The sequence below is a fragment of the Oryctolagus cuniculus genome, chromosome 4 (assembly GCF_964237555.1).
Source record: "Oryctolagus cuniculus chromosome 4, mOryCun1.1, whole genome shotgun sequence".
Lineage (NCBI taxonomy): Eukaryota > Metazoa > Chordata > Mammalia > Lagomorpha > Leporidae > Oryctolagus > Oryctolagus cuniculus.
This window is the reverse complement of record NC_091435.1, coordinates 13,259,518-13,274,397: the sequence shown is the minus strand read 5'-3', so window position 1 is coordinate 13,274,397 and position 14,880 is coordinate 13,259,518. Positions and strand designations below refer to the sequence as shown.

The following is a 14,880-nucleotide window of genomic DNA, read 5'->3' as shown; positions in this document are numbered from 1 at the left end:
AATTTGAAGGGTGTACGCCAGGGGGTTGGGAGTGGATCCCAGCAGCTGCAGGATGAATTCCAGGGAGCTGGAGGTGGACCCCTGGGGTCTGGGGGTGAACGGCAGGTGCTGGAGAATGGACCCCAGATTGGGGGGGGGGGATGGACCACTGGTGCAGGGGGGTGGACCCCTGGAGCCCAACGGGGCAACTGGGGAGGCCCTGAGGACGCAGGTCTCATGGGGGCATGGGGGGCAGGGGCAGGCCTCCTGGCAGGGGTGGGGACAGAGACTCTGGCAGTGATGGTAGAGGGGGCAAACCAATCATCAGCTGTCAGGACTGCTTCACCTAGGGAGGCCCAGCAGGGAGGCTGGGTGGGGCGGGAGGTTTCCCTATCTTGAAGTGGAACTACAGGAAGAGCTGCTTGGCCCCATAGATAAATGTTAAAGAAAAAAAAAAGTCTCCTGAACTCAGCATATCTGTAAGCTCTTTGTATCTGCTCCACCACATTCCCTAAACAAGTCTCACTGGTCTCCTGTTTCCCAGGTAGTTCCTGGCCTCACCATCTACAGGAATTACCCAGGCTGCAAAAACAGGAGGCAAGTGTTTCCCTAACTCCCCTTACCCCTCATCTAGTGAATGCCCCAGCTGTGACTAGAACTACCTTCAGGAGGACTGTGGAGCCCCCCCTGCGCTGGCTCCTGCCCAAGCTCCACCCATCTTCGGGGAATTTCAACAGCTTTCTAACTAGTCCTTCCACTTCCTCTTTCTACCCCCCTCACTCTCTGAAAAGTCTCCACAAGATAGGGCGTGAGGCCAATTTATTGTTCCTGTCATTGACCCAATCCATGTACCTGATTTCCCAAAAGGCTCCCAAACTCACCACTTGCTCATCTGCAGAGAATGACCCAGGCCTCCTCCCCAAGCCCCTGCCCACAGTACCTCCTTCCACCTGGGTTCTTCTTTGCCCAGTGTGGGTGACTCTGCTTACCCTTCAAGGCCAGTTCAGGTTGCCACCTCCTCAGAGGAGCCTCTGCTTCCTTCACTGGTCACCAGCAACATGTGTGGTATTACAGTATGCACTTTCTGCTCCCATGTTCCATTCCATAGTCTCATCAGCTTTCCAATATAGATTCTATAGCCAGTGAAGCCGCTGTCTGCAATGCAAGCAACCCAGATGGGTGCGGGTTTGTGTCCTGATTGTTCCACTTCAGATCTAGCTCCCTGCTGATGGTCTGGGGGAAAGCAGCAGAACATGACTCAAGTGTTTGGGGCCTGACACTCACATAGGTGACCTGGAAGAAGCTCCTGGCTCCTGGCTTAAGCTTTTCCCAGCCCTGTTGCAGCCATCTGGGGAGTGAACCAGCAGATGGAAGATTCTCTCTTTCTCTCTCTCTCTCTCTCTCTCTCTCTCTCTCTCAAATAAATAAGTAAATAAATAAATCTTTAAAAGAGAGAGAGAGAGAGAGAGAGAGAGAGAGAGAGAGAGAGAAACCAAGTGACTTGTCCAAGGTCAAAAAGAGTAATGAGAAATTCTCCAAGAATGGATCTCTGGTCTTTTTTTCCTAGCCCTTTCTTCCTCAGTTTCCCAATCAGAATCTGTGTTCAGAGCCGGCACTCACAACTTGTCTATGACACCTACTACACTGTGCTGGAGGGAGCTGGGGACAGCTCTGCCCTTGAGAGAGCTCTTTAGGATCTGCCCTTGACTGTGTCTTTGAGTTTTTATGGCCTAGACCTGCCCGTAGGCAGAAAATGACTCAACTTTGGAGGAATAAAATGCAGGATTGGGAGAATTTAGGAGGCATAGACACAAAAACTGCCTCATTGCTTGTCCTGACCCCACCTTCCTGGCTTCCCCGAGGGTGTGTCTGCCCTCTCCCACAGGGCCACACAGTCGTCCTCAGCTCTCTTTTTAGAAAGCAGGGATGCACACTGATGAGTCGTGCTGATTTTACAAACACTTCGAGCAGCCTGCTCCCTGCAACTCAACCCAGCTGGGACTGGAAGAAAGGGAGGAGTGCAAAAACAGAGAAGTCCCTACTTCTCCAGGCTCCAGAAATACATAGAGTTGTAGAGAAAGGGCAATGGGAAGAGCAGGAGCCGAGACACCGGAGCCAGGCCAGCAGGTGCAGGGCTGAGCTCGGCCCACTCGTCAGGAGGCAGCTCAGGTTTCCAAGTCAGATGGCACTGTATTTTGTAAATTTTATTTATTTTTATTTACTTTAAAGGCAGAGCAACAGAGAAAAAGAAGGAGAGAGAGAGAGAGATCTTCTATCCACTGATTCACAGCTGGGACCAGGCCAGGGCCAAAGCCAAGAGGATCCAGAAACTCCATCCAGGTCTCCCATGTGCATGGCAGGGGATCCAAGTACTTGAGACATCATCTGCTGCTTCCCTAGATACATGTTAGCAGGAAGCTGGATCAGAGGCAGAGGCAGGGCTCAACCCCAGGCACTCCAATATGGAATGCAGGTGTCTCAAGTGGCAACTTAACCCATGGTATCATAACATCCATCCCTTAACAATAGCATGCTAAAATTGCAAGAGCAATTTTCCAGAGGACATTTGAGTATGAATTTCTTCTGTTATGTTTTTAAAATACATTTTTCACTTATTTTCATCTTATTAGCAAGGCAGAGAGAGAGAGATTGAAATACAAATGGAGATCTTCTATCCACTGATTCACTCACAGGTGCCCACAGCCACCAGGGCTGGGCCAGACAAGCCAGCCAGGATCCTGGAATTCATTCTGGGTCTTCCACATAGATAGCAGGGACCCAAATAATTGAGCCGCCACCTGCTGCCTCCCAGGGTACATTAGCAAGAAGCTGGACTGGAAGAGGAGCCAGGACTCAAACAAAGCACTGCTACATGGGATGTAAGCCTCTCAAGTGGCAACTTGACTGTTGCACAAAACACCAGCCCCTGAACTCTTACCCGCTAGTTCCTTCACTCCTCAAATGCTTGCAACAGCTCCAAACTGGGGCTAAAGCCAGAACTCAGTCCAGGTCACCCAAATGATTGGGAGGCACCTAACTACTTGAGCCATCACTTGCTGCCTCTCAGAGTGCACATTAGCTGAAAGCTGGAGTCAGGAATCAGAACTGAGAACCAAACACAGGCACTCCCACATGGGATGTGGGCAGTTTAAGCAACATTTTAACCCCTAGCAAGATGCAGACCTTGAGTTTGAATTTTTTTTTTAAGATTTTATTATTTATTTGACAGGCAGAGTTACAGACAGTGAGGAGGAAGAGACAGAGAAAGAGGTCTTCCACTGCTTCACTCCCCAAGTGGCTGCAATGGCCAGAGCTGTGCCAATCCAAAGCCAGGAGCCAGGTGCTTCCTCCTGGTCTCCCATGCGGGTGCAGGGCCCAAGCACTTGGGCCATCCTCCACTGCACTCCCTGGCCACAGCAAAGAGCTGGCCTGGAAGAGGAGCAACCGGGACTAGAACTGGCGCCCACATGGAATGCCAGCGCCACAGGCGAAGGATTAACCTAGTGTTCCAGGGCGCCAGACCCCTTGGGTTTGAATTTTTAAGCACTCTATTTCTTTCCTAGGAAAGCCATACAAAAACATTATAGACTGGGTGCCTTAAATAGCAGAAATTCATTTCCCCACAGTTCTGGAGGCTGGCAGTCCAAGATCAAGCTGTCAGCATGTTTGGCTGCTCCTAAGGCCAAGATGGCGAACACTGGGTACGTGGGCCACATAAGGCTCATGAAATACTACAGGTGGGACTCAAAATTCAGTAAATCTGTAGCAGGCTAATTTTTAACTTGATGGTTTTGTACGGTCCCTGAATGATGTCATAACTATCCAAATGGCCCTTGCCAGAAAAAAGGGTCCCCACTCCAAAGTCCTCGCTCCTTCAAGGAAACAGCTAGCTTCTCACTGTGTTCTCACATGGTCTGGCATCTCTGTGTGTGTCCAAAATTCCTTTTCTTGTTAGGGACACCGTCAGGTTGAATGATGACCCATGCTAAACAGTCTTATTTTCATTCATACACCTCTTGAAAGGTCCTGTCTCCAAATACACCTTACTCTTGCCGGCGCCACGGCTCACTAGGCTAATCCTCTGCCTTGCGGTGCTGGCACACCGGGTTCTAGTCCCAGTTGCCCCTCTTCCAGGCCAGCTCTCTGCTGTGGCCAGGGAGTGCAGTGGAGGATGGCCCAGGTGCTTGGGCCCTGCACCCGCATGGGAGACCAGGATAAGTACCTGGCTCCTGCCATTGGATCAGCGCGGTGTGCCGGCCACAGTGCGCCAGCCGTGGCGGCCATTGGAGGGTGAACCAACGGCAAAGGAAGACCTTTCTCTCTGTCTCTCTCTCACTGCCTGTCAAAAAAAAAATACACCTTACTCTTACTCTAAGGGGCTGACGTTAGGCCTTGTTCTTTTTTTTTCTTAAAGATTTATGTATTTATCTGAGAGCCAGAGTTATAGACAGAGAGAGGCAGAGACAGAAAGAGTCTTTTTTTTATTAATATTTTTAAAAATTTTTTTTGACAGGCAGAGTGGACAGTGAGAGAGAGAGAGAGAGAGAGAGAGAGAAAGGGAAAGATCTTCTTTCCTTTGGTTCACCCTCCAGTGGCCACTGCAGCGGGAGCGCTGCGGAGCTGATCCAAAGCCAGGAGCCAGGTGCTTCTCCTGGTCTCCCATGCAGGTGCAGGGCCCAAGCACTTGGGCCATCCTCTACTGCACTCCCGGGCCACAGCAAAGAGCTGGACTGGAAGAGGAGCAACCAGGACAGAATCCGGTGCCCCGACTGGGACTAGAACCCTGGGTGCCGGCGCCGCAAGGCGGAGGATTAGCCTAGTGAGCTGCGGTGCTGGCCTAAAATAGTCTTTCATCCACTGGTTTACTCTACAAATGGCTGCAATGGCAGGAGCTAGACTGATCCAAAGCCAGGAGCCAGGAGCTTCTTCCGGGTCTCCATCATGGATGCAGGAACCCAAGCCCTTGGGCCATCTTCCACTGATTTCCCAGGTCATTCACTGGGAGCAGCTGGGACTCAAACAGGTGTCCAAACGGGAGGCCAGTGCCTCAGGCAGAGGCTTAACCTACTATGCCCCCAAGACCTTCAACACATGGATGTGGGTGGGGGGACACAATCCCTCCCCTGAGAGTCCACCAGATCTCATGACATCTCCCACATGGCATCAGTGGTACACACACTGCAGCTGAATATTTGGAACCTCATTCCCAAAGTTTTTGTCTCTCCTCTCCTCTCCTCTCCTCTCCTCTCCTCTCCTCTCCTCTCCTCTCCTTTCCTTTCCTTCCTTCTTTCAAGATGTCTTTATTTATTTGAAAGGCAGAGTTAGAGAAAAGGGGAGATAGAAATAGATCTTCCCTCTGCTGGTTCACTCCTCAGATGGTCACAACACCAGAACTAGGCCAAGACATGCCAAAGCCAGGAGCCTGGAACCTTCTCTGTGTCTCCAACATGAGTGGCAGGGACCCAAGGTCTTGGGTCATCTTCTGCTGCTTTCCCAGGTGCATTAGCAGTAGAGTAGCTGGGACTCATCAGAAGTGGAGCAGCCAGGACTTGAGCTGGCATTGCAGGCGGTGGCTTAACCCACTGCGCCAGCCCCACTCTCAAGCTTTTAAAAGCAACACTTAGAAATCTTAATACAGAGATGCCCACATCCCACATGCTGCTCTGCTTCTGATTCAGCTCCCTCCCTGCTAATGAGAGGATGGCCCACGTAGGAGACCTGGATGTGGCTCCTGCTTCCTGGCTTCGGCCTGGCCTATCCCTGGTCAATATGATTATTTGGGAAGTGAACCAGCAGATGGAAGATCTGTCTCTCTCAGTCTGCCTTTCAAAGAAATAAATGAATCTTTCCAAAAAAGAAATTTTTAAAGCCTGAGCAAGAAGAGGGATGATGATTCTAGAGCTTTAATGTCAAGAAAGAGCAGGGCAGGAAACGGGGCGGGGGGGGGGGGGGGGGCTGTGCCCAGGGCATTGAGGCAGAGGCTTCCTGGGTTTGGGAGTAGACCTCTTTCTCACTGCATTCACATATCCCCCCACTATTCCTCATCTGTGACTCTGCTCCCACCCATAGGTGCCCTTCAAGAGCTGTATTATTCACTCCTTTCAGCACTAGTTTGTTTTTTTCCTCCCCGCCCCCCACAAGTGTTGCTTTTATCCTCTCAAAACACAGAATGTGAGCAGCAGCATTCCAGGGTCCAGTACTGCAAATGACTTCCTGTAATTGGTTAAACCTCGGTTTTCTAACATACAAACCGGTAGCTAAGAAATGATAAACCATAGCCACCCAGGCATTTCCCCTGCGTTTACCTGTCACGCCTGTGGAATTTCGTTGGCCAACTAATGGAAATATAAAAGGTTAGCTGTTATTTTTTTTCTCCTTTCATTTATCATTCCAGAATAACTCCTAGTAGGCAGTGAAACACTTTTTTTTTAAAGATTTATTTATTTATTTAAAAGGCAGAGTCACCGAGAGAGAAGGAGAGAAAGAGAGAGACTCTTCCATCTCCTGGGTCACTCCCCCAGTGGCCACAATGGCCAAGGCTGGGCCAGGCTGAAGTCAGGAGTTTCATCCAGGTCTCCCACATGGGTGCAGGAGTCCAGGTATTTGGGCCATCTTCTGCTGCTTTCCCAGGTACATTAGCAGGGAGCTGGATTGGAAGCGGAGCAGCCAGGACTCCAACTGCCGTGCATGTTGGAAGCCAGCATCGCAGTAGCACCTTAACCTGCTAAGCTACAACACCGCCCTCTAATTGTATCTTTTAAAGAAAATCTTCTTTAGGCTAGTGCTGTGGCTCACTTGGTTAATCTTCCACCTGCGGCGCCTGTACTCCGGGCTCTAGTCCCAGTTGGGGCGCCAGTTCTGTCCCGGTTGCTCCTCTTCCAGTCCAGCTCTTTGCTGTGGCCTGGGAAGGCAGTGGAGAATGGCCCAAGTGCTTGGGCCCTGTACCCACATGGGAGACCAGGAGGAAGCACCTGGCTCCTGGCTTTGGATCAGTGCAGTGCACCAGTCATAGCAGCCATTTGGGGGGTGAACCAACAGAAGAAAGACCTTTCTGTCTCTCTCTCTCACTAACTCTGCCTGTCCAAAAAAAAAAAAAAAATTCTTCAGTGTAGTTGGGAAAATGTCCCTGTCAAATATTGCTAGTAGGTTGGGCTTGCTCATTAAAATATATTTACATTGGGACATGGAAAAAGGCCAAGAAAGGAGGCAAGTGTCCCAGTTCCTGTTCCAAGAGAGGCAGAAACTGAACAGAATGTTAGCATGCAGGGAAGGATAAGGGAGGTATAGCAGTCATCTGCTGCTGCTGCTGGGACAAGGTACCCACAGCAGGATGATGTGGGAAGAAAGGAGATGCAGTTAGCTCACAGAGTTAGAGGCTGAAAGTCCAAAATTGGGCAGCCCCCCTCTCTGTCTGGCTGCTGGTGTGGGCCCTCTGGCTATGTAACAACAGCAGAGAGACAAAAGGAGCAACAGCCAAATGCAAAAGGGGCCAATGTTCCAGGGGTGGCCTGACTTTCTACGAGCCCTCTCTTGGGAGAAATGACCAGAGTCCCCCCCCCAGGATCAACAATCCCTCTTGAGGGAGGTGTCACCAATGGCCTCACCACCTCCCAGGGCCACCACACTTGGGTCCAAGCTTCCAGCACAGGAATCTTCAAAGCACACACCCAAGTCATATCCAAGCCACAGCAGCCGGGGAAGAGAAGTGAGGGAAGAGGGCCAAGGGAGAAGTCGGACTGCAATTTGTTCTCGCAGAGGCCTCTTTGGACAACACCACAGGGAGCTCAAAGCTGGATGGGGCAGTTTCTTGAGTGGCACCTGTTCCCAAGGCAGGCTGATGACTGAAAGCAGTCAGTTCTCCAGGACTCAGGAGGGAGTCAGGATCCAGGTGACCAGCTGTTCTTAGGCCACCCTCCTTCAACGAGTGCCCATATGGACCCTGGGCGGCCCAGCAAATGTTTGTCCTTTTGGACTTGTGCCTTCATTTCTGATCCTCCCTGACCTCACCTCTCAAACAAGGTACATCAGTTCAGGCTTTCTCTGAGCCAGGCCCATAATTCTGTCCTGATTTGACTCTCAGTGCTAAGAATGTTGATACTTTATTGTTAGTAATAATCATAAAAATCTCCCCATAAAACTCCAGATTTCTGGTTTCTCTGGAATGATCAGAACATTTGGACATACTAAGCCTAGATCCCTTCAAGGGATCAGTCATCAGACATTTGGACATACTAAGCCTAGATCCCTTCAAGGGATCAGTCCCCAGACAAGGTGCAAGATCCTCACTCAGCTTTCAGCCACTAGGCTCTGAATAACAGCACCGTGAGCTTGATTTCAAAGTTATTCCCCTTTGGTTTCAATATCAACAAATCAGAGAACCTGCTATTTGACCCAAAATAAACTAATATCTCAATTATACACACTTTGACATGTAGCAAATGTGAATTTGAAAGTGAATAGAAAAAAAATCAAACTCAATGCAGTATGCCCCTGCCAGCCCAGCCACCATGTAATTGGTGCTGGTGGATGTGAGCAGCACCTTCATTCATAAAGAAACCAACCTCAGTGACATTGGTGACACGTTACAGAGTAATTACATGTTTGTTAGGGATCAGGGTCTTTAATGTGAACCCACCATGAGAAATGTCATTTAAAAATAATTGCTCTTTATGCTAAAGACTATTTCCACAGACCCAAGCTATTCAAGTTAAGTGGCTGGTTCGAATAGTAGCTTTCATGTATTCCCTGGTGATTCCTGTTGAAATGTGACTTATTCCAAATCTCTTTTTTAAAAGATATATTTTTATTTATTTGAAAGGCAGAGTGACAGAGAGAAGGAGAGATAAGGAGATCTTCCACCCGCTGGTTTAGTCCCCAAATGGCTGCAATAGCTAGGGCTGGCCAGGCTGAAATCGGGAACCTAGAATCCCATCCAGGGGTTCCACATGGGTGGCAGGGGTCCAAGTACTTGAGCCATTCTCCAACTACTTTCCCAGGTGCATTTGCAGGGAGTTGGATCAGAAACAGAACAGCCAGGACTTGAGCTGACACTCCAATATGGGATGTTAGCATCACAGGAGGCAGCTTAACCCCTTGGGCCACAACATGGGCCCATTACTCTAAATCTTAACCAAGTCAGTTAGGACTGTTCAGGCACATGAGCCAATCACTGGAGCAAAGCCTGCAGCATTGTCTGTCCCACTAGGAGGAGGTGCACTATTAAAACAGTATCCTTAATACAGGTGAGTGAGGGTAAAATACATTCCAAGTGGCTGCTCTCTTCTCACCACGGTAATGGCAGAGGAATGGTGCTCAGGTGGTAGCATGCTCAAAATCCAGGCCTCTCCCCAAGGGACAATGCACGGCTGGGCTAAAGAGCTCCCTCTTCCAGTTTGATGGACAGCTAGACAGCTCCAGCCTGGCTTCCCTTGAAGCTACCCCAGCCTCATTATCAAGATGGGGCCAATCTGCCAGATGCTTCTAGGAAATGGCTTTTAAAAAACTGATAAAAAAAAAAAAAAGAATAGCTGCAAAAACAGAGCTTAGTGGTTGTGGTGTGAATGTGATTTGTCCCCAGCATAACTCCTACTGAGGCTGGGTCCCACAGGGAAGTGTTGGCTGGTGGGGACTATGATAGGTACTGGGGCCTTTAAAGGGATGGATGCTTTGCTCATGGGAGCAAGTTCTTGCTCCCCTAGGACTGGATAGGCAACAGTCAGAATGGATCATTATCAGGTGAGTCTGAAACCTCCCTCTCACTCTCTGCAGCCAGAAGCTGCCACCAAATGCCAGCCTGTGCTGTTAGGACCCACCAGCCACCACAATCGTAAGCCAGATTAAAGTGTTTCCTTTATACATTATGCAGGCACAAGTGTTCTGTCACAGCAACCCAGAGCACACTAGGATGCTGGCCCCACTCTTCCCCTCTCTTCTGGAGCTGGGCAGCCATGTTGGAGCTGGAGGTAACATTTCCAAAAGGAAAAAACAAACCTCTAAGAGTGAACTGAAAAATAGAACCTGGATGCTGGATGACACAATGGATCATCAGGACCATCCCTGGAACGGCACACCTCCAGCCTTTTTGAAAAAAAAAAAAAAATTCTTTATTTATTTGAGAGTCAGAGTTACACAGAGAGAGGAGAGGAGGCGGGGGGGGGGGGTCTTCCATCCGCTGGTTCACTCCCCAGTTGGCCGCAACGGCCAGAGCTGCGCGATCCTTAGCCAGGAGCCAGGAGCTTCTTCCAGCTCTCCCATGCACGGGTGCAGGGGCCCAAGGACGTGGGCCATCTTCTACTGCTTTCCCAGGCCATGCAGAGAGCTGGATCAGAAGTGGAGCAGCGGGGACTCAAACCAGCGCCCATATGGTATGCTGGCACTGCAGGTGGCAGCTTTACTGCTGTACCACAGCGCTGGCCCCATCCTCCAGCCTTTTATTGAGAGATTGTGGAAGAGAGACAGAGGAAGCACTAGATACAGAGAATCTTCCATCTGGTGGTTCACTTCCCACATGGCTGCCATGCCTGAAATGGTCCATGCCGAAGCCAGGAGCCAAGAGCTCCATCTGGCTCTCCCACATGGATGGCAGGGGCCCAAGCACCCAGGCCGTCTTCCACTAGTTTCCCAGGTGCATTAGCAGGGAGCTGGATGGGAATTTCAGCAACCAGGGCTCCCAGCGCTCCAATAACTGATGATAGTGTCACAGATAGTGGTTTAACCTTAACAAAGCCAGCCCCTCTGAACTGATTTTGATGAGGCAGTCTTTTTTAAAAAATATTTATTTATTTGTGTGAAAGGTTGAGAGAGAGAGAGAGGGAGAGAGAAAGAGAAAGAATTTTCCATCTGCTGGTTAACTCCCCAAACGGCCCGTGGCCAGGGCTGGGCCAGGCTGAAGCCAGGACCAGGAGCTTCTTCCAGGTCTCCCATGTGGGTGGCAGGGGCTCAAGCACTTGAACCATCTTCCTCTACTTTCCCAGGTGCATTATCAAGGAGCTGGATTAGAAATGGAGCCCCTGAGACTTGAACTAGTGCCCATATGGGATGCTGGCATTGCAGGTGGTGGCCTAATGTTCTACACCACAGCACCAGCCCCTTGATGAGATATTCTACCATGAATAGCTAAGAACAGTCCAACAGTCCTAATTGATAAAGAGTTTTGGGAAGCAGAATCAATTTCATACAGCAAAAAATAAGATGCTTATCTACAATTTGGAAAAGAACTTTCTTATGTAATAATTTTCAATAGAGCCATCAGCTGGTTTTGAACTTGTCAATTGTGTGGCTGTTCAATCCAAGTCGTATGTAGCATATTTCCTAATGTCTCTGAGTATAACAGAGTCTTTGGACTTAATGTTTACTTAGGCAGCAAGTGGAGGACTTCCTTCCATTCATTTTCAATGTAATGCCTACACAGTGCACTGTTCCGGAATTTCTTACAACATAGTAGAGCAGGAAGCACAGTCCATAATGTCAACATGTGGACCAAGTCTTCCCTGACTGGCTATTTCTGAGCATCCTTTTCTCCATTTTTTTTTTTTGACAGGCAGAATGGACAGTGAGAGAGAGAGAGAAAGAGAGAGAGAGAGGGAAAGGTCTTCCTTTGCCGTTGGTTCACCCCCAATGGCCGCCACGGCTGGCACACCGCGCTGATCCGATGCCAGGAGCCAGGTGCTTCTCCTGGTCTCCCATGCAGGTGCAGGGCCCAAGGACCTGGGCCATCCTCCACTGCACTCCTGGGCCACAGCAGAGAGCTGGCCTGGAAGAGGAGCAGCCGGGATAGAATCCGGCACCCTGACTGGGACTAGAACCCGGTGTGCCAGTGCTGCAGGTGGAGGATTAGCCTATTGAGCAAAGGTGCCGGCCCCTTTTCTCCATTTTATTCCATTTCTTTCCATCCTTTCTGGACCCTCCCCCTTACCCTGCCATCAGTTTCCACCCCTGTGTCCCTGATGGTCAGTGAGGCCAGGCCAGTATAACCCAAAGGCTTTAGGTTCTCTCCACTTGAGTGTAGACATTCAATGCTTACCACAGTATCTTGGTCCATTTTCTGGTTGCTAAGAACATAAGCACAGACTGGATAAATTACAAATAAAGAGCTTTTTTCTAGGCTCACAGTTCTCATTGAAGAGCAAGGAGTTGCCTCGGCGTCCTTGCTGGCAGAGCGGGGCATCCCATGGAGACAGATGGGGAGCACGCATGTGTGTGTCTCTTTTGGTCTCTCTCCTTCTTCTTACAAAGCCAACAGGTTTCAGTCTTGGGGGTTCTACCCTGAGGACCTCCTCTAATCCTAATCATGGCCCCCAAACCCCACAGTTGCATTGTTTGCACCCACTAGATACATCACCATGGGGATTAAGCTCCAACATGAGTGCAGAGGAGACAAATTCTATTGAAACCAAAGCATACAGGTCCACCAGAACCCAGCCTCTTTCCTGGTCACACTTAGAGCTGAGGACATGAGTCTTTCATCACAGATAGGAGGAAGCAGTGGCCAAGCCACTGACTTGGAAGCCAACCTTCACCTCTCGCTGGCTGGGAGGCCTTCATGAGTCATTAAACTTCTCTGAGCTTTAATTCATTAACCTGTAAGACAGCTGCCCACAACCCCTCCTCTCAGACCTGCTCCCCACCCATGGCCTGAGTGGCCAGACCCTGATGGACTCATCACTGGTCCAATGGGAGAACCAACACACTTCCTGGCCAGGGACCAGAGGCATTCTCTCTTTCTGAAAAACTGGGCAAGGAGACACCAAGGGTGTAGCGTAATGGAGGGCATGGAAGCTACCCAATGTCAACACAGGCTGGATGGTCATCTTTCCCCAGAGCGGGGAGGGCCATCAGAGGACAGCAGCCTGCTGTGGAGCTGGAGGAGTGAGCAGACAGGCTTAGCTGCTTTTGGCTCTCTGAGATGTCCTCCAGTCCTTGCCCTCTAGCCCCAGGTTTGTGCTAACTCACCTGCCACTTAGCGCAGTGCTCCCTAAAAGTGCTGACTCCAAGTGGCTAGCATAGCGCCAACTCGTCACAATTCCACACTCCATCTGCCTGCCCATGGAAGGTCACCTGGGTCCCATCGCCCCTCCCACAGAGCCCCTAAAGCACTATCTGAGCACCCACGAGGCCAGAGTATACTGGGGAAAGGGAGAGAAGGACAAAGGCCCAGAGGCAGATGTCAGCAGAGCAGGGGATGACGGGGTTGATGAACAAGACTGAGAAAGTACAGTCACTGAGGGCCCCCCTCTTTGAGTATTAGGAACCCCTCTCTCAAAGTACCCATGCTGCATGAGGGTGCCGGAGTCCATTCCAGCGCTACATGTGGTGGGCTCAGGACCCACCCCAGGCCCATCAGAGGCCACTGGCCTCTCCAGGTGCCTGTGGTTGCTGGGGTGGGGGTGGCGAGGAGGGGCGGTGACTTTGTAAGGTGTGAGTCATCCTCTGGCAGGGCCATTCCCTGCTGCCCTCCAGGTTTGCTGTGGGGGTCTTGGTGGATTGACAGGTGAAAGAGCATAAGCGTGAAGCAAGTGACAGCTGAGAGATGTCAGGGATGATGTTGCCTGTGAGTGAGAGCATGACCCAGAGGCAAGCAGGGGTCACAGAGAAGGAGCGCCAGGAAACAGGTCCACATGGCCTTGCGTGGGCCCCTGAATTCAACTCTACCTTACTTACATTGCGCGGTTAGGAGGAACTAAGGTATTTCCTTTTTTCCTTCCAGTGGGTTGAGCTGAGTTTATGTCACTTGCAATGAAAGAGGCCTTGACAAAGACAGAAGGTAAAGGAGAAAGGTGAATGAGATGGGGATGGGGGCGGTCTGTGAGGGCTCTGGGGCCCCAAAGTTTGCCTCCTTGTGACCTCAGGGAGCCTGGGGCCCCCCTCCAGTTCTGGTTCTTTCCTTGCGGTTCCCGGAGGTCACTAAGCCGATGCCTTCTTTTAGCTGTCAGAAGAGGGTACAGCAGCATGTTGTTTTACCCTGTCTAGACAGCAGATTGTTAGTCCCAGAAAGTGCTGCTTGAGTCACCAGGGAAATGCACAGTCTGACTGCTTTCCACTATGTCCCAGGCTTCCCTCCCTAACACCCGGACACGAGAGAAGGCAGCCGCGCTCGGAGCAGAGTGCTCACATCCAGCACTGTTTCCACAGCATGACTCAGCGACCATGACCGTCCCTCCAAACTGTGAACCTTTGATAAAGCACCAGGAAAAAGTTCGTGGGAAAGAGGAATTAAAAGTACGTTTACAGTCTTCACACAGTACCTTTTATGTTGTGTGTCATGTGGGTGCAAACTGTCAAAATCTTTACTTAGAGTTGATCTTCTGTATATAAAGATAACTAAAAACAAATCTTAATGAAGAATGGGATGGGAGAGGGAGTAGGAGGTGGGATGGTTTGGGGTGGGAGGGCAGGTATGGGAGCGAGAACCGCTATAATCTAAAAGTTGTACCTATGAAATTTATATTTATTGAATAAAGGCTTTCTTTTTTAAAATATTTTATTTATTTGAGAGGTAGAGTTACAGCCAGCAAGAGGGAGATAGAGAAAGGTCTTCCTTCCGTTGGTTCACTCCCCAGATGGCCACAACGGCTGGAGCGGCGCCAATCTGAAGCCAGGAACCTGGAAATTCTTCCTGGTCTCCCATGCAAGTGCAGGGGCCCAAGCACTCAGGCCACCTTCCACTGCCTTCCCAGGCCCTAGCAGAGAGCTGAATTGGAAGAGGGGCAGCCAGGACTAGAACCGGGACCCATATGGGATGCAGGCGCCACAGGCAGAGGATTAACCTACTGTGCCACGGTGCCAGCCCCAAAGCTTTCTATAAAATTAAAAAAAAAATTTTTTTAAATAAGTTTATTCTGAGGCAAAAAAATGTTGGGGGTGGGGGAAGGATGGGCATTTGGCATAGCTGTTTGGGACATA

At 50.2% G+C, this 14,880-nt stretch overlaps 1 long non-coding RNA gene across 1 annotated transcript in view; it reads left to right on the top strand.

Annotated features, from left to right (window-relative positions):
* Positions 1–14,331, top strand: part of LOC103350601 (collagen alpha-1(I) chain) — a 31,183-nt gene extending 16,852 nt beyond the window's left edge. Inside the window, exons 5-6 of the long non-coding RNA XR_007908992.2 lie at positions 13,685–13,741; positions 14,029–14,331. This is a non-coding gene — a long non-coding RNA (collagen alpha-1(I) chain). The remainder of the gene's footprint in view (positions 1–13,684; positions 13,742–14,028) is intronic.
* The last annotated feature ends 549 nt before the right edge of the window (positions 14,332–14,880 follow it).